This window comes from Pectinophora gossypiella, chromosome 9 (assembly GCF_024362695.1).
Source record: "Pectinophora gossypiella chromosome 9, ilPecGoss1.1, whole genome shotgun sequence".
NCBI classification, from domain to species: Eukaryota; Metazoa; Arthropoda; class Insecta; order Lepidoptera; family Gelechiidae; genus Pectinophora; species Pectinophora gossypiella.
Window position 1 is genome coordinate 8,070,953 of NC_065412.1, and position 23,325 is coordinate 8,094,277.

The following is a 23,325-nucleotide window of genomic DNA, read 5'->3' on the forward strand; positions in this document are numbered from 1 at the left end:
ATTTCCGCCACGTGGGCCGTCTACCACCAGGTGTGGTGCCGTCTCTATTCCTCTGACGTGGTTTTGATTAAGAGCAAGAGGGCAGGCATAAATCCGACCGCTATGAATCAATAACCCCGGTACAGACACACACACGGACGTGCCGCCGCAGACGATATTTTGACGGGAGGCTCGGTTGTTCTATTCAGGAATTAAGCCGCCCCCACACAGGTGAGGCTGTGAGTGTATCGCACCGTATCGTGCCGTGCCGCGCGCCGCGCGCTGCGGTGTGGCTGCGAGGCGCGATAACATCCCACGTTGCAGCTTTACGCGTGTAACAGCTAAATACAACACAATCTTACAATAAACTGACGTACATGCCTATATCCCATTGAAGTACGTAGAGATCTCGGAATTTCGCTTACTTACATCTGGACACTTTATTTCTTTCACTCTTATCAAAATCGTACTTATACTTACGTCGGTTTAAAGTACTTTTGACCTTTTTTTTTCTTTAAAGCATCCTGAGCTTGACAAGTAAAATACATACCTTCACGCTCGTATACCCAGGTGGACAGAGTCAAATTTCATCAAAAGACAACTGGTAGGCATTATTGGATGAACTGTGTACAGGATTACCTACCATCCAGTTCATATAACGCTTACAAAATAATCTATTTTGTTAGACAGGAGCTGATCCACGACTTACCAAGAAAGATGAGCATTTAATTTGATGGTGTATGCTCCATACCCCCTCCGGTTGATTAAGGGGAGGCCTGTGTCCAGCAGAGGGACGTATATAGGCTGTTTATGTCATGTTATGTATGTAAATAGCTCTATATTTATAAAGCTTTTCTACCACGTGAATTTCGTATATTATGTTAGTATATATATTAAGCATGTCCTTAAAGTTTTAAAGCTCTGTAATGCTCTGTATAAAGATATGCAAAGGAATAATATAGGTAAACTCGCCTTTCATTATGGTCTGACTTCCGCAGAGGCGTATTGTATGAAGATGTCCATTGTGTATGCTTTGGATAAAGTGATATAAACAATGAATTAAGTTAATTCTTATGTATAATTTTAATAAAGTATGTTAATTTAAGATAAGCTAAAATCAAAATTTGTCGCCACCGATATTTGTTCTTTTATCCGTGAGACGATATAGTGACTGGGATTGAGAAGGGAATGTTAGGTAGGTTTGGACACGTTGAGCGGATGAAGGATAATAGAATTGCAAAAGCGGTATATAAAGCGAAAGTTGATGGTAGGGCTGGCTGAGGAAGACCGAGAAGGACTTACGATGATCAAATTGGAGATGTCCTTAGAAAAGGTTCAATACGATCTACTCTGAACCGGCGTGAGTGTATGAAGCGATTGATGAGTGTGGAGGAGGCAAGAGAAGTGTGTCAGGATCGAAGCAAATGGAATTCTATAGTCTCTGCTTACCCCGGTGGGAAATAGGCGTGAGTTTATGTATGTATGTATGTATGTTATCCGTGAGCCAGTTCATATGTCACTGTATAAATTAAAGTGTAGTAAAAATGTTGATGTACCTATGTATAATATTGTTTTTTATAAGTACCTAACTACCTGTAAGCTCTTAAAATATTTTTTTTATTTTTATTTCCACACACAACAATTTACATAATTATTGACAATAACAATGACAGTTAGTTTATATAATTTTGATGGTGGATTTAAATGCAGAAGGTAAGCCTGTCACTCAAACTAGGGGACCTGTATCTTGAGAGACAGAATAATGAACCACATTAATTTCCCGTAAGATTCCTATTTCTTTGCTCTTTTAGGTTTTCCTATAATATAAGACACGTGATCTAGAAATACTTACAAACGGTAAAATAATTTTAGACCCGGCATTGCTGGATACGAAATGAAAAACAATATTGTAACGAAATATACATTTCTTCTTCTGTTTTATTCATTTAATCAAGACCTAATCATAATTTTACAAGATAAAAATAATATAGCTTGGAATCTAGTATCACCCTTTAAAATAAAACAACGGAGCGCGCGTTGGAATATATTTTGGTCACGTTTCCCGCGCTTGAAATATTCAACAGGATCGATTATATCGGTTCACTTTGTACACAAATGGTTTATATTTCAATTTGAAAGGCTTCTTTTGTGATGAATTTGAAATAAAAGTAATTCTTCAATGGAAAATCTGTGCGTTTATGATGAAAGGTTTAACGAACGCTTAAATATGGTTCGAATTGGTCCAGTTGCGTGAATCGCGCACCTACGAGTAAGTAGTTTTTATATCAATAATACCTAACATTTTTGTAGGAAAGATAACGTAGATTACAAAGTTTCAGGCAACCCTGTACATTATTTAGAAATATGTGGAAGAAAAAAAATTGCCCATTATGTCCCGTTACAAAACCACATCGAAGTAATTCATCTAAAAAAATGATATTGCAATTTAACATATTATGTTGACATTGCGCATTGCAATATTGCTATTGAGATGAATTGCTTTGAAGTGACCTTTTTAACCCCTCAGACCTTCGAATCAACCATTTGTAAAGCTTATTAGCTACTAAAAATTTTAAAATACCTAGGTGTCTAAAATCTATTCTTCAAACAGCAGCACACTTAATTGGCTTTCCGATAGCTAAAATCGTCTGATTCGGTGCAACCTAGTTTACTCTCAGCTTTTAGCCAGCGTGTGAGCATACAATAGGTTAACTAAATCGAATTCAAATGGCAAGTACCTACTGTAGGTACCTATAGCGGGTGTAGCCGTTGAGTCAATCAGAACAAATTGCACGTGTCAACTATGACGGTATTCAAAGAGCATGTTCAGGATTGGTAAGTAATTGGATTTGCCACTGTTTACATTTCAATAAGAATATAATAGGAATATGTTAGTGTAAACTTCCCTTATTGAGGCGTTACTCCAGTTTCTCTCTAGCCTTAATTGCAATTTGCATGCAATACCGTTTGATAAATGTGTAAATGTAACGATATTATATCACTACTCAATACTATGTAATGAAGGATTAATTTCAAATTACTGTCGAAACAATTGGCTAAATGATATAAAAGATAAGGTAGATATAGTAAATCTATAGCCTGCTTTTAGGAGAGGTGATGATATTTTTTGAAGTAGGTTAATACTAATAATTAACTTACAGTACTGGCACGCGATTGGTTAACTACGGTATAATGTGTGTATATATGCATGACACCGCCCTCGCTATATTGTGTGTGCGTAGCGTACTGAACTCAGGAAAGCTTAGAAGCATGACTTGTACAATGGCATAGCGAAGTTACAGCTATGCTGCCTGTTTCACTTTCAACGTGGAGATCTACCGCCTCTAACTGAAACGTATTCCACTCCGCTGTTACGCTACAAGTTTTCTGTGAATTTCTTTATGAAACAAAGCTAATGAGTGTCAGAATTTCACCTAAAATTCAGTACAATAGCAACATTGTATTCAGTTTCGCTGCATATTACATAGAATACTCGCATCTCTAATCGCTGTAAAGGTGGGCCAATTATAATTGTAGGAAATCTTATTACGACCTTTAGGTTAGGGGCTATATAAACGGTTACAAATAACACTAGTGCTACATTCCGTCAATAATATTATAATAAACAAACAGCCTCCGTGGTCTCGTGGTTAGAACGTTGGGCTCACGATCTGGAGGTTCGGGATCGACTCCCGATGGGGACATTGTCGAAATCACTTTGTGAGACTGTCCTTTGTTTGGTAAGGACTTTTCAGACTTGAATCACCCGATTGTCCGTAAAAGTAAGATGATTCCGTGCTTCGGAGGGCACGTTTAGCCGTTAGTTCCGGCTATTAGGCGTAAAAACACCTCCCCCAACTCGCATTGGAGCAGCGTGGTGGAGTATGCTCCATACCCCCTCCGGTTGATTGAGGGGAGGCCTGTGCCCAGCAGTGGGACGTATATAGGCTGTTTATGTATGTATGTAATATTATAATAATTGAATGTACAAATATCTAGTTATATAAATTGTTAAAACAATTGTAAATAATTTTAACATCAATTACTCGTATTTAGTAACAAACTTTGTAAACGTATCCTCTCGTTTGACGTTAGATGTCAAATGTCAACTCGAGGATTCAGTCTGTGGTTAGCGTTAAAACATACTGCTTATTTATTGATAATGTTAAATTATATTTCTATTTATAACACTAACCCGCAGTGGAACAGCGTGGTGGAGTATGCTCCATACCCCTTCCGGTTGATTGAGGGGAGGCCCCTGCCCAGCAGTGGGACGTTTATAGGCTCTTTATGTTATACTTGTTATACTAACATTAATGGTATTATTTACACACCAAATCCCTTCTCTGAATTGTACGCTGACAATTTTTTAGCTTTTGATTTTTTTTTTTGATGAGAGGGGTTTTTGATTTTAGCGTCATAAAGTAAATATCTAAAATATTAGGAATCTCGTCGCAAATAATGCGTAAGCGAAAGTCACTTGATGAACTCCTGCGATATGGATATGGCCGAGTTACTAAAGTTATTTTAAAGAATCCAGAAAGTTCTGAAGACCACAATACAAATATTGTGGTTTGACAGCTCAAAGAGAAGCAAACTATTCATATCCATTGCTAGGCCCAAATTGTTACACGCTCCACACAAGGAACCATCAATCTATGTCAAAACAAGGTAAGCTGGCTGCCGGTGGGACCCCACTCGGAATTATTTGCAAAATCGCAGTTGACTTGATACATTAACTACTGTCACTCAAGCCGAGACTCAAGCCATTAATGTCATATTCATTTTATGATTGCAGACTCAATAAACGTCAAACATATATAATTTGGCACTCAATATTAAAGTCGTTTATATCTTTTAAATCAGGTCTTTTTTGAAAGATACGCGTAACAAATTACTTGACAATCGCCTTATGGTATTAGTATTACTTACCGCTGTCTATCACACCAAATGTAGTGAGTAGTACAATACATTTCTAGTTACCAATTCCAATTACAACGCGTTAATTGTATTTCACACAGAGCAGCGCGCGTAACGCATTTATAATTACTGAAACTTTAATTGAGCTAGAGGAAAATTGCGTATCACCTGGCGGCAACTAAACACCCGAGACAGAGGCCTATCAATCTTAATTACCTACCGTAGGCAAGTTTGAGAATCAAGAGCCATTATCTAAATGAGAGAGGAAGACCAAACGGACCGCGGGTCTCGATAAACAACAATTTATTCCAGCAAAACAACGCACTTATTCGACATTACAATTTAAGAAGTGTTCCATAATAATTCCTAATTAATGACGAACGGTAATTATATAAAACAATCTTACGTCAGAGAAACATCAGACGGACTAAAATACAATTAAAATTTTAATTAAATGCTCCTGTCTCTGATAGCCACGTTGTTTGATATCAAAACAAATTCGCTGGTTTACGTACCTACGGAAAGAATTATAATTTGCACCACGTTTATCAACGAACCTTAATTTACATCTAGGAAATAATCTTGTATTCCTCACCTTACGTATGATAAATTCTAAATACTTATGCGTTGTATTGTAGGTAATCGTGTAGAGTTTTTCTTTAGATTATTCTCATAAACCGATTCTACGATTAACAGAAAAAATCCGTTTGCCAAAAAAATATGTCTAATGCAATATTGAAGCCCATTAATTTTGCCGTAAAGGACGATCAAAATGTTTAAATATAAGGATGTTTACTCGTTCTGTGGTTAGACTGAAATAGGACCGAGCATCTCTGGCGAGCAAGTAAGGTTCGATTTGGCTGTCTAATGGGCCAGAACGCGTAGCCAATTGCTTCGGACTAGCATAAGCAGTTTGGTATACAATTACATAATATCTTTGAACAATCTAATACTTTATTATCGAGAAAGAAAATCTAATTTGGCATCCGAATATTAATTGATCGTCGATTTTCTGTAGCAGATTTTAGGTAGGTATTGATAATTGTGAGTACCTGTATTAAAATATAAAATAATGTGTTTGTTAGCGTTATAAAATATAAATAGCGATATATAAGTAACGTTGTGTGTATGTATACTACACATGGGCTTAAATGGAAATAAATAAAGATTTAAATTTATACATTTTACTAAACGATACTTACGATAGGACTGTTTCCGAGAACGTGCCGGCGAAGCAATATTAGTTTTACAATATGGAGAAAATTAAACATTTACGAGGGTCATCTATCTAGGATTACAGTAGTTTCCACTACTTACAGCAGTCGACCGCACGCATGCATTCGTTTGAGGTGGGATAGGAGACAAAGGTCCGACCCTTGACCTTTTGATCTTTTGCCCGGTCACTAAACGTGACTGAAGTACATAAGTATGTTTGTTCGACACAGGTGAATCCTCCTTAAATATTAAACTGATACCAGAGACACGACGCTTAATAGAACCTAATGTATTCATAATCCAATTTACTACAACGGTTCCCATATCCCTTCAAACATGAGAATTTGGTTTTAGAGTATTTTGTATTATCGTTTTAGAGAGTGGATGATGTAATATACCTACCTTCATTAATCAGCTTTTTTAAAGAAAGCTGCACCTAATTAATTCAATTTTGACATAAGCAAATTCCTCGAGTAGTTAATAGGTAAATTCAAACTTCAGTAGGAGGTACTTACTATTGTAACAGTTCATGAATTCAAGCCCAGAGGTTCTGCCGTGCGTATTATGAACTTACTGGAACTTACAAATAAAAACTTTCGCGAGCGAAGTATCCTGGGGGAGAGAATTCCTCAAAGTTGAGAGTAAAGCAGAAAATTGTTTACATAAAAAGTCAGATTAAAATGGAAAGTCTTTTAAAAATTATATTCCGCTGAGAAAAGTCGCACGATCAGCGTTTCAGCCGGCTTATAAGCATAAAAGGGTGCTCTGCCGGCGGGAAATTGCTTAAGTATTCTTATCACAGCGGGTTAATAAAATATTCAATGTCTTCGGATTCATCTAAAATTTTGGCAAATAAGTCCCTTTTATTCGCAAAATGGGAGATAAGCGTGTTTAACAAGCTCTCCGAGGTCTACACATCCTCCCATCTGCAATGATTACCGTTAATATCAGGTGTCAATAAACAACTGCTTTGATCGTTCAAGAATATTTCAGCTTATTCTTATTTCAGACATGTTTACAAGTAAATGTTAGAAATTTGGCAATACTGATTAAGAGTGGTTTCAAAAATATTTTTAAGTAAGTAGGCACCTTACCTTATCAATAGACACTGAATTTATATACTACTGGCCATAAGTAAAGAAAAGTTCATACTTGCGATTACGTAAGCAATACTTAAATCATGCATCGGATAATACGGCTTGTTTCTAATACAATGAAACAAATCTAAAAGATTAGTCCGATATGGTAAACAAATAGCAAACACAGTTACTTGGGAAGTAAGTTAGCCTGCTTGAGTAGGGCATTCCCCCACGGCTGAGCCCATATCCAAAACTTCCGTCCAAACTTCCATTGACGTAGAAACAATGCAACTTTTATAAGCTTCCAAAAACTCTATAACGTAATTTGATTGAGAAACTCTAACAGCATTGCCACAGTTGTAAAAGGTGAAACGCAAAAACATTTTCTTCTTAAAAGAAACCTGTCTAACTTTTGAACAAGAAAGAAAACAATACTGGTAATTTAACGAATAAAATTCCAGGTACATTTTGCGAATTATAAAAATCTTATAATCTAGCATATGCCTACGGGACATAACTATGTTCGTTGTTTAACATCTTATGTTGAAATTGTAGCGATCCTAACGTTTTTTCATCTCTTGTATAATTCTCACATAAATTAAAGGTACTTAAGTGTAAATACACAATTTACTGTAGGAATAAATTTAGAAGTCATCAAAGCAATTCATATGAAAAAGCAATATTGCAATTTAACATTTGCGTACCTATAGAAAAGTAAATGCGCAATACAAACGATTGTCAAAACGCAAAATTGCTTTTTTGGATGAATTGCTTCGATGTGGCACCTAATGTTTTCTTGTCGTTTGCATTAAAATTATTTCACTTCATGATATCTAACTTACTCGGTTCCCCCAGTCTAGTCCAAGGATGTTAAGCAGCAGTAACTTGACCACGAATTGTACTATGTAACAAGTGAAATTAATAGCAAACATTCAAACGGAGAAAGCAACCGTGTTTGGCGGTTTGACGAAACTGGGGCTAGGGCATGATTTGAAGGCAGAAGGGGAAGACGTGTGCACTGTACAGACCACGCGCTAACGAGGTTCAACAATGAGAAGCGGAGCAGAAATTGATGGGCCCCTCAGTCGTGACGTTTCCGGTGACGTCTGCCGGTCTCATCGACGACGCCATCTCTAGACTCCTAATAACATACGAACGGGTTCTGTCAGCACATCTGACAAGTAGTAGGTCAGATATAAGATACCTCTCGATAAATTTCGACCAATTGCGACCAGTTCAGTGAGATTTTTACATATTTAGGATCTTGAATGAGCCAATCAGAACGCTTACCTCACCCCTTTAACTCAGGTAATTGACAGAATTATTTACATATTTTATACAAGGCGTCTATGTGGTTGTATCGTCGATGGATGTGCCCCTCAGTCGCGATGTCAGTGACGTCTACCTGCCTACCCGCCTTAATTAAAAGACTTCACTCAAGCGTAACTCGCAATATCGGAGCATTTGTCCTGCCTTCAACTCTATGGCTTCCACTAAGATACCTACGTTGGGAGTTACAATCTTAATTATATTATGAGGAAGGATTTACAAGTGAGCTGTTTAGCTGTTGGAAAAATAAAGTCTGACTAAAAAATAAGGAAGTACGTCACAATATTCATACTATTACGATATAAGCTTGTGTGCTTGCTCACTACAAAACTTTGTGCGAAGTTATGAAGCGATGTGATGAAAAGTCGTGTAAGCCCTAGGGCCTAACCTAGGTATGTTTTATAGAATACTGTCCCCAGCACGATATAATAATGATTTAACATAAATATAGCAAACTAGACAGTGTTAGTGACATTCTAACGAATATTGAGGGGGATGATTCAGCTCATGATTCTGAGTTAATACGAAATGGCATTTTCCGTCGCAAAATTCATGTAAGTACTTTTGTTTTGTTTTTTGTTTTCATTTATTTTCAAAAAGTTACACAAAATAATGAGCTGAATCATCCCTATGAGTATTCGTTACGATGTCACTAACACCCTGTACAAGTACGTACAGGTAGTCATACGAATACTGTACTTATGAGTATTAGTGACATCGTAACGAAAACTTTGAGGGATGATTCAGATCATGATTCTGAGTTGATATCGAGTGGAATTTCCTGTCGGAAAATTCAAAATAAAATTTGTAATTATTTTCAAAAATTCCACTTAATATCAACTCGAAACCCTGTATAAAATCTATAACATCTTCATACTTTCCTCCTCTTCTACACACGATCTACTCTGAACCGGCGTGAGTGTATGAAGCGATTGATGAATGTGGAGGAAGCAAGAGAAGTGTGTCAGTATCGAAGCAAATGGAATGTATGTTCCTCTTCTTAGTACTTATTTGCTTTTATCTCTTGCATAACTAAACAAATAATTATATCATTTCCACGTGTCCACAACCACAACCTACCTAAGTAATAACTCAAATCTAAAAAGATGTGCTTATATCGTTAATTTAATGGCCAATTAATAGGACTGAATGAGGTAGTAATAACATTAGTTCGGGGGACCCCTACATCTAGACCCCAGTCGGGAGACCCCAGTGGTAGGGGAATACCACACGGACCACCACTCCTACAGAGCAAGGAACCAAATTAGTGTCAGTTGCATCTTTAATGTATTTTACTAATAAATACAATATTTTAGATATTGAAAGTTATTAACTATTGATTTAGTAGGTCACGCTTCTTTAAGTAAGTACCTACTAAAGTAGTAAATATTATACGCTATGATAACCGTTTTAGCCTTTTAGTGGTCCCGATTCCTGCAGACACCTCCTAATTTTGCTTTAAGTTATATCTGTCATTTTCTTATCCGCTGAAAAGGAAACGGACGGATGATTGACAGCTTTTAATTTTAGGAAGAATGAGTAAATGAATGAATAACCCGGCTTAAACAAAAAGGTATCTCGCTGGTATGCAAACCGTTTGACGTGTACTGTCAACATAATTCCGGCGTGTTATTGGCCAATGTAAAATTTTTAGACGGTTGTTTCAGATTTGTGCTTAAAATTGACGTGTGTTCCATAAATTATATGCTTGTCGATTACCCGTCCCTTTCCTTTTCGGCGGATAAGAAAATGACAGATATAACTTAAAATAAAATTGGATGGTGTTTACAGGAATGAGCACCAGTGTGTTTTAATAATAAATCCATACTAATATACTTAAATACGAGAGCAGCCCGGTTTATCTGATTATTATAATCCCTAAAATAATAATAAAATGAAATTTGTCTCAGAAGTAGGTCGAAAGCTCAAAATCCTGAATATATGTAGTTTTGGAGACTAAGTAGGTACACTTCAGAGACTGTAATAATTAAAATCACGCAGATAGCCTTTAGAAAGCAGAATAAAAGACGCCCACAAGTTTTGTATTAAGTATACGAAACAAGGCCGCCGCGGGGACGCTCCTGCCAGCTCAACCGACATGATTATGTTATTGAGATTTCCGCCTCTGGTTGCGACCGAGCGAAGGGTTCTATGCTCAGTGCCTCCACACAAACTCACTATTCCCACTTCACAGAACTCCATACATCTTGCCCGCCTATAGAATGTCACTCGGGTGGGCGATTTTCCTAAATTTATACCAATTCTCAAATTCGGATTACAGGTAAAAATGAATTATAGTTCTAGTCGCTTTTAGCAAGTGATATTATTTTTTGTTAAGCTGAGATAGTTTTCTTTTTTATAACGATGATCGTATATATCAAAATTGTAGCGCTTTCTATTGTTTCTAGACTTACAATGATAGCCAAGCAAATTATCTATCATATTCGATCACAAGACTTGCTCTACATAATAATATGTATATATTACCTAGGTATAGTATATTCTTGAATAAATCCAGTCAAACACAAATTTAGAATTTTTCCTGTCGGAAAATTCATGAAAAATTAGGTGTTTTATTTTTATTATTTTCAGTTCCATACTTTTGCGACGGATATCAACTCAAAATCATGATCTGAACCATTCCGCAAAATTTTCTTTACGATATCACTAACACCTGTATATATTTATACATACTTAGGTATTATTATCTGTATTTACAATGTATGTTTTGAGATTTGTAAAATAGACCAATAAAACAAGAATTAGTGTGATAAATTGTAAAACACATACTATTGACAAATGAACAGTCTAGCCGTAATTAAAACTATGAATGAAATTCGTACCTTTTATAAGCAGTGAGAGGCGGCAAACCTGCAACAAACAAAACAAAAGTCAATATAATGCGCGTGACCCACCAGCTAATGATATAAAGGCATAAGCCGGCAATATACTTATCATATCGTAAAACTGAAGTAACAGTTTATTGACCCTAAAGACGAGTTATCGTTACATTTGCATGGCATACTACACCACACATATGCCTACAAACACATGCAAAACTGAACTTTGTTACTTGGACGTTAAACATAAAAATACTTGTATGTGTCATACCTACACCTCACCTCGTGTTGGTACTAACCCTCCGTTTTTACGAGGCTACATAAATGACCTAGGTGTATATTTCTTATACCTAGAAAATGCTTTCTGCGAGAATAAAAAGAGCTTGCGTTTAAGAGTAGCACTTGGGCAGCGGAGAGTGCGTATCATATTTTATTCACTACTTTTTCAAGAATTTTTATTCTATAATAATATCCTTTATGATGCAACAGCTTCCGTGGTCTAGTGGTTAGAGCGTTAGGCTCACGATCTGGAGGTCCGGGTTCGATTCCCGATGGGGACATTGTCGACATCACTTTCTGAGACTGTCCTTCGTTGGTAAGGACTTTTCAGGCTTGAATCACCTGATTGTCCGAAAAATTAAATTCCGTGCTTCGGAGGGCACGTTAAGCCATTGGTCCCGGCTATTAGCCGTAAAACACTTCTAGCAACCCGCAGTGGAGCAGCGCGGTGGAGTATGCTCCATACCCCCTTCGGTTGGTTGAGGGGAGGCCTGTGCCCAGCAGTGGGACATATATAGGCTGTTTATGATGATCCTTTATGAGAATACCTACCTCTATTTAACAGAATAAAAACAAAAGAGGTCTGCAGCCCTAGTTTTAAATGCATTAAATTTTCCTACTCCACATGACAACCACTTTCTTACCTCTTAAAACTTCCTGTCTACCTTGACAGAGACATTATTAAAATCTGAACTTTAAAATTAGAAGAAGAAAACCGTTCGATTTAGATTTCCATTTCCCTTTATTCGCTCTATTAACAATTCTTTTTGCTCGTAGTCTCATTTGTCGATGAACGAACCCTTTGTTAACTCGGTTACAAGCTAATCTTAAGAGAAATTTATGTTTTTACAGGAGTTAGAAGCTTATATCTATTTAACTGTATAAATTTCCGTGCATTGTAATGTATTGTACGAGGAATACTTATAATTTCGTTATTTATTGCATGTATTTAATTGATTGTTTCTTTATGATAATGTTTTACATATAGCAGTTATTTTTTCCCATTAGCAACCCATTTATATTTTATTTATTTACACGAAATTCCTCATTATGTCTTATTTTGGAAGTATAAAATAATGATAAACCTTTATTTTTAAATAAAGTACGGAAGTATTAACCTTTATTTGAATTATAAATTAATTTTCACACTTCAAAGAAAATCACGAGAACAATGCTGAAAGTTTTCGCGGTGGATTATTTTGCTTGGTTCTTAAAGAACATTTTAATTAGTTGTGTTATCGCTCTTTTAAGATTTTTTCTTGTTTCTAATTACGTAAGCGAAGAGTACTTTTTAAAAGGCAAACAATTTCAAATTATCTTCTCGAGCCTGGTTAGTAAAATTAATACCTTTCTGGGCCCCTGAGCCTTCCCTGAAGAGAGTAGCATAATAATACCACTTTGCATCATCCTAAGTATTCCATTTCAAGACGGTGAACCATTTGTTCACACAGTTTTAGCACGATATTTTTTAACACACTGTTATTACAGTATATAGTCGTAAGACCGAACTATTGTGGCTGGAAATCTTGGCGTTAAGAGGATATCTACTGGACAATTTTAGTCGAAAATTTAACATCTTACATTGCTAAAATTGATAAAATTACAAAAAATAAGCAACCTACGCACAGTTCATGAACACCACGGATGATTACCATACCGTATGAATAGGCAAAAACGTCTCAAATCCCCTAAATAATTTAAAACTAATTTTCAATTTAACAATCAATTATTAACAGATTTACCGACAATAGTTTAACATGACGAACTTCGTTCCCTTTGGTATTGTTCATCTAGTCCTCTTAAATTACGTAACACGACATAGCAGAACATCGACTCAAGTGTAGTGATGTAGGTTAATTATACACTTAAATAGATAAACTGAATGCAAAGCGGGCTGCAATATAATGGAATGACTAGCGAGCAGCTGCCTTCACAAGACCACCCTGGCGTTATTAAATTATAACGCACGTCATGTCGTCCTAGTAACGCCTTAATAGGTATTAATTCTCTCGTATCCAGTTATATTAGCGTTAATTGAAGGCAAAGAGCTTCAAAGAGAGCTTCGAGATAGATTTCAAATCACTAAGCACGCCACGGCAGATTAGAAATCTCTCGAGGTCGGGGAACAACAACTTTGCTCCACCTCCCAGTGAACTTCCCTTACTTCTTAATGTTTAAGTTTTCTCAATACATAATGAACTTTCGAGTTTACATAAAATTTAAATTCCACGGTACAACAAAGAATTACAAATGTTAAACGCACCATAGATTCTGCATAAATGCGAAAAACGTCATAAAGAAAACCTTGATTTAAAAAAGTCGCTGACCGTCGGTGTTCAGGGCACCATTCAAAAGGGAAATATTAATATATATCCGTTACAGCACGTAAAACAATTTGAATGTTGGAAAGCAGACGGCCGGAAATAAAAGGGGCTAACATTCATCAAGACTTGCAAATTATTTTTAGGCAGGTACACCCCCTGAATGGCTAATGAGGCTCCGCATTGGGCCCTTTGTTCCAGCATATTCATTACCTGCTCCCATCGTTGTTTGTTTACAAAAAAGTGCTCATTGTTCCCGGGAAAGCCCTCTCGAGGGTGAACAAACGGTATCTTCAACAATTTTGAGGTCAAGCGAGTGAGTCTGGGTGGATGTCGCCCAGGAAGATAATTAACAGTACAAACAGATCGCCCTAATAAATACGACATTACGACCAACTTGACTTCACTATTAGCTGGAATATACCCTTGCTCTCCTCCTATTTTACATAGCAACATAATATAATATTTCGCCAACTGCTACCGAATTCCCTATTAAGTAAGTTACAACGCCGACGTGGCAATGAGGGAGTTTCCAGGCTACGTTCCTCAAAAACAATATAGATGGCGCTGTAACGATTTTCCTTCGTTTAACCTTCTAATTTCATGGATAACACACATATGCATCTTTTATCTTTGTTTTTGGGTACAAATAACGACGCTTTATTACATCCAGGCACAATTACATCTTTCACCCATTATTATTCTGATCAAAATAAAGAGAAGCAATATAGATAGCAACATAATTGTATACCATAAAGTGATGCAAGTACCAAGCAACGACCTCCGTGGTCCAGTGGTTGAGCGTTGAGCTCACGATCCGGAGGTTCCGGATTCGATTCCCGATGGGGACATATCACAAAAAAATTACTTTGTGGTCCCTAGTTTGGTTAGGACATTACTGGCCGATCACCAGATTGTTCGAAAGTAAGATGATCCGTGCTTCGGAAGGCACGGTCCCGGTTACTACTTACTGATGTAAGTAAGTAATCGTTACCTGGAGCCATGCCAGGAGCCTATGGCGGCTCAATAGTAACCCTGACACCAGGGGTGATGAGGTTGGTACTCCATCTCGCAACCCACACGATAGAAGAAGAAGACCAAGCAACAATTATTTTTATATACGCTTCTGTTATTACATTGTATTGAATAATTATGTACACAAATAATGAGAAAATAGGTAATTATCACCTTAAATCTCAACAGCGCCATCTATATTATTTTTCGCAAAACGTAGCCTGGAAAATCCCTCATTGAATCGAAATTTCTAAGTCGAGATCATTTACACAGATCAACTTGTACCAAGTTACTGTATCTTTGAAGTTTGTAACTTTGTACCCTCAGTGAACAAAACTGCAAGATTAGCAACCTCTATCTACTACACGACTAGTGTGTGTTCTGTTCGAAGCATAGTTAAATAAAACAATGTTTTTCCCTAAAACTATGATCCAATTTCGGTGGCTTTTGAAATTCAAAACTCAATTCAATTCCATTGTTCTATGGACCAACATTTTTCAGTTTTGTCAGGATTTCAACAATATTTTATTTATGAGGATTTATCCTTCTTTTAGCTTTCATACAGGGTGTTAGTGACATCGTAACGAAAACTTTGACGGATGATTCAGCTTATTATTCTGAGTTAATGTGAAGTGGAATTGTCCATCGCAAAAGTAAAGAATTTAAAATAATTAAAAAATAACATGAAATTACACCCAAGGTGTCTATCAGATAATCTGTATTACTAGTATCCAATCTGGCAATGGTGGTCAGGACATGTGTGAACCCGACCAAATTCGGAAACAGCCAGTAAACAGCGATGTAGCAAGTATGGGCGGTTGGCTGCGTCGGAAGTGTAGGGTTAGCTTGGTCATCTAAAATTGATAGCATACGTTATGGTGACACGTTCCACTGCCTCGCTTCTTGGCTGTGCACTACAGTGCAAGTCGCCCTTGCAGTTATGACTACGTAAATATTTTGAAACTTTGAAAGGTCTTGGCAATTTGGAATTATAATTAAAACACATAATAACGGGTTCTTACCGCGTTTAAATGGGGATATGAGACTCCCGATATTTCGACACTGTTGCAAGTGCCATGATCACGGGATGACTGATGAGATTGGAGTAGAGTAGGTAGATCCATAATTTTCTACGGGCAGACGTCATATCTGTCTACCCTCTTTCTTTGCCGCTTGTTTATGTTTTTGATATTGGAATGTTCGGAACTATCTGAACTCGCACCAAACTCACTACGACAAACCGCACTCACTGTGTCCTCACGTTTTTTCACCACATTAGGCCGTTTCAAGCTTTTTACAACACCACATGGTCGATAATTTGAATCCGTCTTCCCTGTTGAAATTTTTGTTTTCTGATTTCAATAGCCTCTTTTACGAGTCTGGGGATGTAATGACGTTCTGTCGATAATATTTGTGGATTGTTAAACTCGATCCAGTGGTTAGGGCCTGACTCCAGTACATGCTCAGCTATAGCAGATTTCTGCACGTCGTTTTTCTTCATGGCACTAATATGTTCTTTAATCCGGCAAGAAATAGACCGTTTTGTTTGTCCGATGTACGAACTACCACAACTACAGTCTATTTTGTATCGCTGGGGCTCTCAAACGGAAAACAGTCTTTCGGGGAACGTAGACTCTGTGCGATTTTCTTTGAAGGGGTAAATATAGTTTTAATTAAATATTTATTCAAAATATTTCCTATCTTACCTTCAGATATGGAAGAAATGCTGGCAGACGTTCAACCCTGGGTACGGTCGGTCGTCTTGACCTTTGGTTTTGGCCGCAAGGCTCCAACATCTATCCTATAACCATTATTACGAAGAACCTTGTGTACATTGCTGATTTCAGCGTCTATGTGCTCATTGTCGCATATGTCATATGCTCGGTTGGTTAAAGATGTTACTACCGCATTCAAATGGCGAGGGTGATGATGAGAGGTCGCGTGTAGATAACGATCAGTGTATGTTGGTTTTCTGTGCACATAGTGACTCAGAGTGCCATCTGCTCTTACTGACACTTTAACATCCAAAAAGGCCAAAGCTCGATTCATCTCCATTTCTGCTGTGAACCGCATGTTTTTGTGGATGGCGTTCAGATGCTGTAAACATTGATCTGTCTGTAGTTTTCCTCCTTTGTATATACAGAAGAATTTGGAATTACCAGAAATTGTAAATGAATTTTTGAATCTTAACGTCGCGCCAGTCCTTCGGTGATTTCAAGGTTCTTTTTAGTGTTTCTGTTCTGTGTATTTGATCATGTTAGTGTAGAAATCAATAAATCATAATGTATTGTATTGCAATATATATAAACACATTCTCTCGTCATCATGTCAAATGGAATAAAATGTATCTTTTCTTTTCATACACTGCAGCACCCCATAAAATGTTTATACAGTCACTTATAAATATTGAAGCCATGACTACTCTAGGACAGAGTATGCTTATCGCAGCAACTGATTTCGTGCACACGTCTATTAGAGTGTTTGCCTTGGCAACTGAAGCCCAATTCTCTGATTGGCTAGTCACATAGAGGGTCTTTGAACAAGCCATTTACTGTTCATTTTCAGCCTTAAAGGTATTTACCGCCGACTACTGGTTTACAAAGCTGCCAGTCGAATACAAAGCTCTGTGGATGCAAGTCTCGGAATGGTAAAATCATATTGCCTTGGATTGCCGTCTATCTTCCATGCTCAACCATACGAACGGAATCATATCACAGAATAATTGAATATTAATAACATTGTAACAGAATTTATAAGCTCAAATAATGATATGAATAATTTTCCAACGAATCATTTCGTGTAAGTACATACTCAAATACATCCATATTATTTCGATAGGATGTGCACATTATATTAAAAACAAAAATAATTAAGTGCTTATACCTTATTTCGTCTAGAGGCGTTTTGAAATTATATGTTTGTACTTTGTAACAAATCGATTTCCTTGCATTACGACAACGATCCTCACCTATAGAGGGCCATATAGGTCAGGATAACACTTCGGTCAGATGACAATGTTCAATTCCCAACAGTAATAAGTCGTAAATTTGTATTACGGACAGTACAAGTTTGAACGTGTATGTAAATACGTATGCACGAACCGACATGGTTGGGACAAACTCTAATTTAGGTCGTCGATGCTGCCCTGCTAATGGAGTTAAATTTTGCCAGCGGTAGTTCGGTAAATGTTTATTTATTTCCTAGTTTCGAATCGAGGCAGCTAATATGCTATCGGCATTGGAGTCGGGTTACTTTCGCCCTTGACTGTTTGCCTGAAGAAATGAATTGTTGACTTGAAAAAGTTTTAAGTCAATTGAACTAATGTCATAGCTGTAGGTTTTTACTGCCAAGAATATGTTCTGTGTTGCTTTATAGATGTTTGTAGTACCTTTAAAAGTAATTTTGTGTGCGTGTGATCCTTTTCATGTTTCCTCGTTTATTAAACATTGAACATCACAGAAGTAGACGGAAATTTTCTGCCGTCTTCTGTATTTTCGAATGCATATAACCCGGGTGCTTTCAAGGCCAAACTGAACAGGCACCTTCTGGGCGAGCTCGCTCCATCTAACGCCTCGTCAATGCCTTAGAAAGTTTAATTTTCCCTAACAATATTGACATTATTGCATTTAAACGGAAACATGTTTTGGGGATATATGAATCTGTCCCGCTTTACCTACATCAATAGATTATGCTTTGATTCGCATGCCTTAGAATTCGAGGCAGCTTAGAAGGGATTTACGGGTCCCTCGCAAATGTCTGAGGTTATTGTTATTTCTGAGTCATGTGTAACGTATCTGGATCTAAATCTGTCAATAAAGTTGTTGTTGAAACATTGGCATTGTAGATCTACAATTCCCTAGTCACTGTTCCATTTTTAAGAGTTGGCTTGTTAAGCCGTTGGTCCCGGTTACTAATTACTGATGTAAGTAAGTAGTCGGTACATGAGCCATGTCAGGGGCCTTTGGCGGCTCAATAATAACCCTGACACCAGGGTTGATGAGGTTGGTAATCCACGTCACAACCCACACGATAGAAGAAGACTATAAGCAAGTTTTTGCCAAACCCAAGGTACCGACTTTGTCTACCTGTCTGTGGTATGTACAGTCAGGAGCAATATAATGTACCCTCTGTAGGACTCTGTCACACTAACATATTTGACATTTAGTGAGACTTACAGTGCAATTTCTCAAAAAAAAAAACATGTGACATGGTACCAAAATGTATGCATATTGATGCTGGTGACCGTACGCTCAGTTGCTGGTACGTACCTAACTAAGTATTGTCTCCGTCGTTACTGCAGCGTATAAATTGAAAAAATAAAAGCTAAGGGTATTATTTTGTTGAGTAAAGAGTCAACTTGACTATTAAGTATATTTTCATTTACGCTGAATATCACATAAGAGTGCATCTGATATTTTTCCTTATCTGTACCTACTCTGTTTAAATACCTGTGTAAAACTGTGTTGCAATCGGGTTATTTAATGTATAAAGTATCCTTACTGTTTACAATTACGTAAATTGATAAAATATTACCATGTATATGTAAATTGTAACATTTGCACGCCTTCATTTATAGATAGACTATCCTGGAAACTTGAATTTATGTAAACTCATTGATTACCATGTTTCAAGTCAGTAAATATATTCTATTCGATTCTAAAATAACTTCCTACTTAGGTTACTAATTTACTTTTTAACATTCTTAAATTTGACGGCCAACGTTTTGTGACCGCGATTGTCCTTCCGCGTCACTGTTCCACAATTTAATTATTAAAACCACTCACAATGTAATGTCGGTGATAAAGTTCTGTTATTAGCGTCAAATTGGGAATTCATGGGATCGCTCGTAACAACGCTGAAAATCAACATTTATGTGAAGATCACCTGTTTCAATTTAAATGAATGATTTTGATCTAATGAACCCGTGATTGGGACTTTGAAGCGCTACACAAACAGGATTTTCCCTTAAGGGTGTTGGGGCCCTCGTTATGTACATAAATAAATACCTGTGAAACGTACGTTTCGGCTACAATAGATGGCTTAAGTGTAGCCATACCATTCGGTGATCCAAATTATTATTTTTGTCCTAGATAAACTAATCTTCATTAGCATGCCGTATAGGTCTAAATCCGCTATAATATTATTATTGATTATATAATTATTAAAGACTTTTGGAATAGTCTTTTTACGATACTTACGAATAAACTTTAAAATAACTCCGTTTAGTTTTTCATAATTATTACAATTTGTATAAATCCATAGAAGTTGTATGAATCTGTGGAAACTGTTTTGTTGTTAAGCTAATTATATGTTCTTATTTAAATTTGTTAAAAAACACAACTGTTTGTTTCCCAAATAAATTAAAATTTGAATTATTTTCAAAATAAAAACGTACCTGCGAGATGTGGCTGTGTGTACTCTTTATATGGTAAATAATTTAAAGTAAATACATTATTATTTTATCTCTTCTGGCACAAATAACATGAAGCTACAGAAATAATAGTAAATGAGAAAAGGACTACATTATTCTATCTAGGTAACGGATGGGAACTAGACGGGTCCCTACACCCTCTGATATTAGGGAAAAGTGTGATAATGTGTTGCGGCGCGGTACTTAGCAGCCGATACTCGAAAAACTCATTAAATTAAATTACCGAACCAAAATTAGCGGTTTTGGTCGGGATGTTGATTGGTTTCACTTGCCAATTATGCTGTATATTCAGGATGGTTCCCAACATTTCGAGTATACAGGTAAAATCGTGAGTGAAATAAGATGTAAGGGGGTAAGAAATAGATTTCAACAGAATTATAAAATTCAATTACTTATTTGAAATCGCATTTTCGAAAATTATGTTGAACAACCGGCACATGGCGTTTTGTTTTGTACCCTCATTCATCTCTACACATTCACACTTTCATTATGTACAGAAATTAATCTTCGGTTAAAGCGAAAATGTTTACCTTCGTCAAAACAGAGATGTGGGTCGTACTTTATGTCTCCGCGAATTAGCAGCATGAAAACTGAAGTAGCTAGCTAACACCAAAGAAAGTATATATTATCGTAGCAATTCCAATACTTACCTATATCTACTCAGAAAGAACTTAATCATCGAATCCAGTTCGAAAACAGGAAAACAGCTGCCTACACATCGAAATTGCACCAATTTACCGACGACTTTTCCATCGTGTGATGATAATACGGGGAAATATAAGGTATGATTTATCAGGGCTGAAAATGAAGACATTTGTTATGGTTTTTTCAGCCGAATTTCGTTCTGACTGGCGTCAGACTAATTGTGTTGTTGGAACATTCGCATAACTGGCTTACGTTCACGCTGTCACGTCAGTCGACCTTTCACATTTAAATAGGATGGAGGAGACGTCACGAGTATGCTCGAGTGTGTAATGAAACCCTCGGTCCTGCAAACCAACCTCCACTAACTGGATTATCTAGGCTCGAGTCGAGGACATAAAACGCTGGATGCTATACTTACTATCTTTATTTATTATATTCCTATATTCCTAATGGCTAGGGATGAAAAATCTGCTTATCATTGAAGGCGACTATAAGGTAATACCGGGTGACTTTTTGGACACTTTACAAAATGGAACACTTGAATCGGTCACGGGTTCAAAGTCAGGTGTTGAGGATATAATCACAAAAATTACTTTGTTAAAAATTTCATAGTATTCCCGGTAGGAATACATAAGTATACGTATTCATTCATTAGTCACTACACAAGCAGATAAAACAAAAGCGCGCGAGTCGCGGGCGCCACTTGGCCAAATGGCGTTCGCGCGCATGTTCTCACTACAAAGGTGCGCGAGCGACTGAAGCCGTGACGCAGTCAGCGACCGCGCGCGCGCGGCTTCTTTGTCCTCTGATAATAACCGACGACCGCGAATTAGAAAAACGGTGACTACAGTTTCTATTATTTTGCTTGGCGAAAATACCTAAAGTTGGAAATTTACTTTGCAATTTTTTACTGAAATGGAATCAGTTAATGATACTCGTAGTCTAGTTTTTTAAGTGATAAAAAATCTCCCGGTATTTTAAGCCATGACACCAATACTAAATATATCTGCATCGCGTCTTTTGTGATTCTTTCTACTCGAGCATAAGTCTAAGTATCGCTATGACAACAATATCTTAACAAATATACCTACGTTGATGACTGATTTCATAGTTTTCTCGGAAACGTGCCTGAGTGCCTCTGTTGAAAACAAAGTAACAATAATAATATACAAGTTGTATAGAGAAACTTTTCTTTTTCATTATCATCGTTTCGAAATAATTTAGCTATTGGACATAATAATAGGCCGGGTACTACTGCCATTTCTGAATTTCCGGCCGAAGTGGAGCAATCTGGTGGAGTATGATCCATGCCTATTCTCTCAAATCGAAAAGGTGTATTTTTAATGTTATTTTTTTTAGAAATGGAAGAACGTTCTCACAATATTTACTTAATATAAACTTCTATGATGTTAACCTAAATGTGGATAGAGTCTAAATCACACGTTAAAATAATTTACGAAGCCCGTACATCAACCCACGCTTGGTAACGTCATATCATACGACTTCAGGCTTAGGCGGTCGCTTCCAGCCTTCCCGTAACATGATTATATCCTTGTCGCGGCACGACATACGTCGCAGCACTCAATAACTTGATTCAATTTTGACTTGTACTAGTAGACGCAGTTATATGCTCGCTTATTCCATAATTTAGCTATACGTTGATTGACGAGCATGGTTATTCGATAAGAACATCCTCTATGCTTCTTGTCATTGTTTTGTGTAAAATTTTAAGTAATGTTATTCCAGGGTCCTGAGTTCGATTCCCGGTGGGGACATATCACAAAAATTACTTTGTGGTCCCTAGGACATTACAGGCTGTTCACCGGATTGTCGGAAAGTAAGATGATCCGTGCTGCAGAAGGCACGTTAAGCCGTTGGTCCCGGTTACTACTTACTGATGTAAATAAGTTGGCCATGTCAGGGGCCTTTGGCGACTCAATAGTAACCCTGATACCAGGGTTGAAGAAGTGATGTTATATTCTTGTCTTTGTGTGTGGCGTCATTTTATAGTAAACGATTTCTATTGTATTCTTTTTGTTCTGTAAGCATTTGTGGTTTTGGGGGCAAATGATTGTGGGGCAAATGAGAGTTGAAAAAGTATAAAATAGATAAGTACTTATCTAGAACAGTCATCATCATCAATTTAAGAGCCACGCTCTTGTCGGTGTAGCATTTTCCATTCCAGTCTATCAAAGGCCAATTCCTTGCCTTCCCTATAAGACACGACGTTAACCTTTTTTTTAATCTGTTCCATGTAAGCTCTTCTTGGTCTT

The 23,325-nt window shown here is 37.0% G+C and overlaps 1 protein-coding gene across 2 annotated transcripts in view; it reads right to left on the bottom strand.

The window, feature by feature from the left end:
• LOC126369517 (poly(rC)-binding protein 3) overlaps positions 1-23,325 on the bottom strand; it is a 196,786-nt gene that overhangs the window by 123,106 nt on the left and 50,355 nt on the right. The window contains exons 1-2 of one of the 2 annotated variants that reach the window (XM_050013988.1): positions 21,471-21,765; positions 11,366-11,393 (exon numbers count right to left, since the gene is read on the bottom strand). The gene's annotated coding sequence lies outside the window, so the exon portion shown is untranslated. Of the gene's footprint in view, positions 1-11,365; positions 11,394-21,470; positions 21,766-23,325 lie in introns of those variants that run through there. The other variant, XM_050013987.1, reaches the window with a different exon arrangement.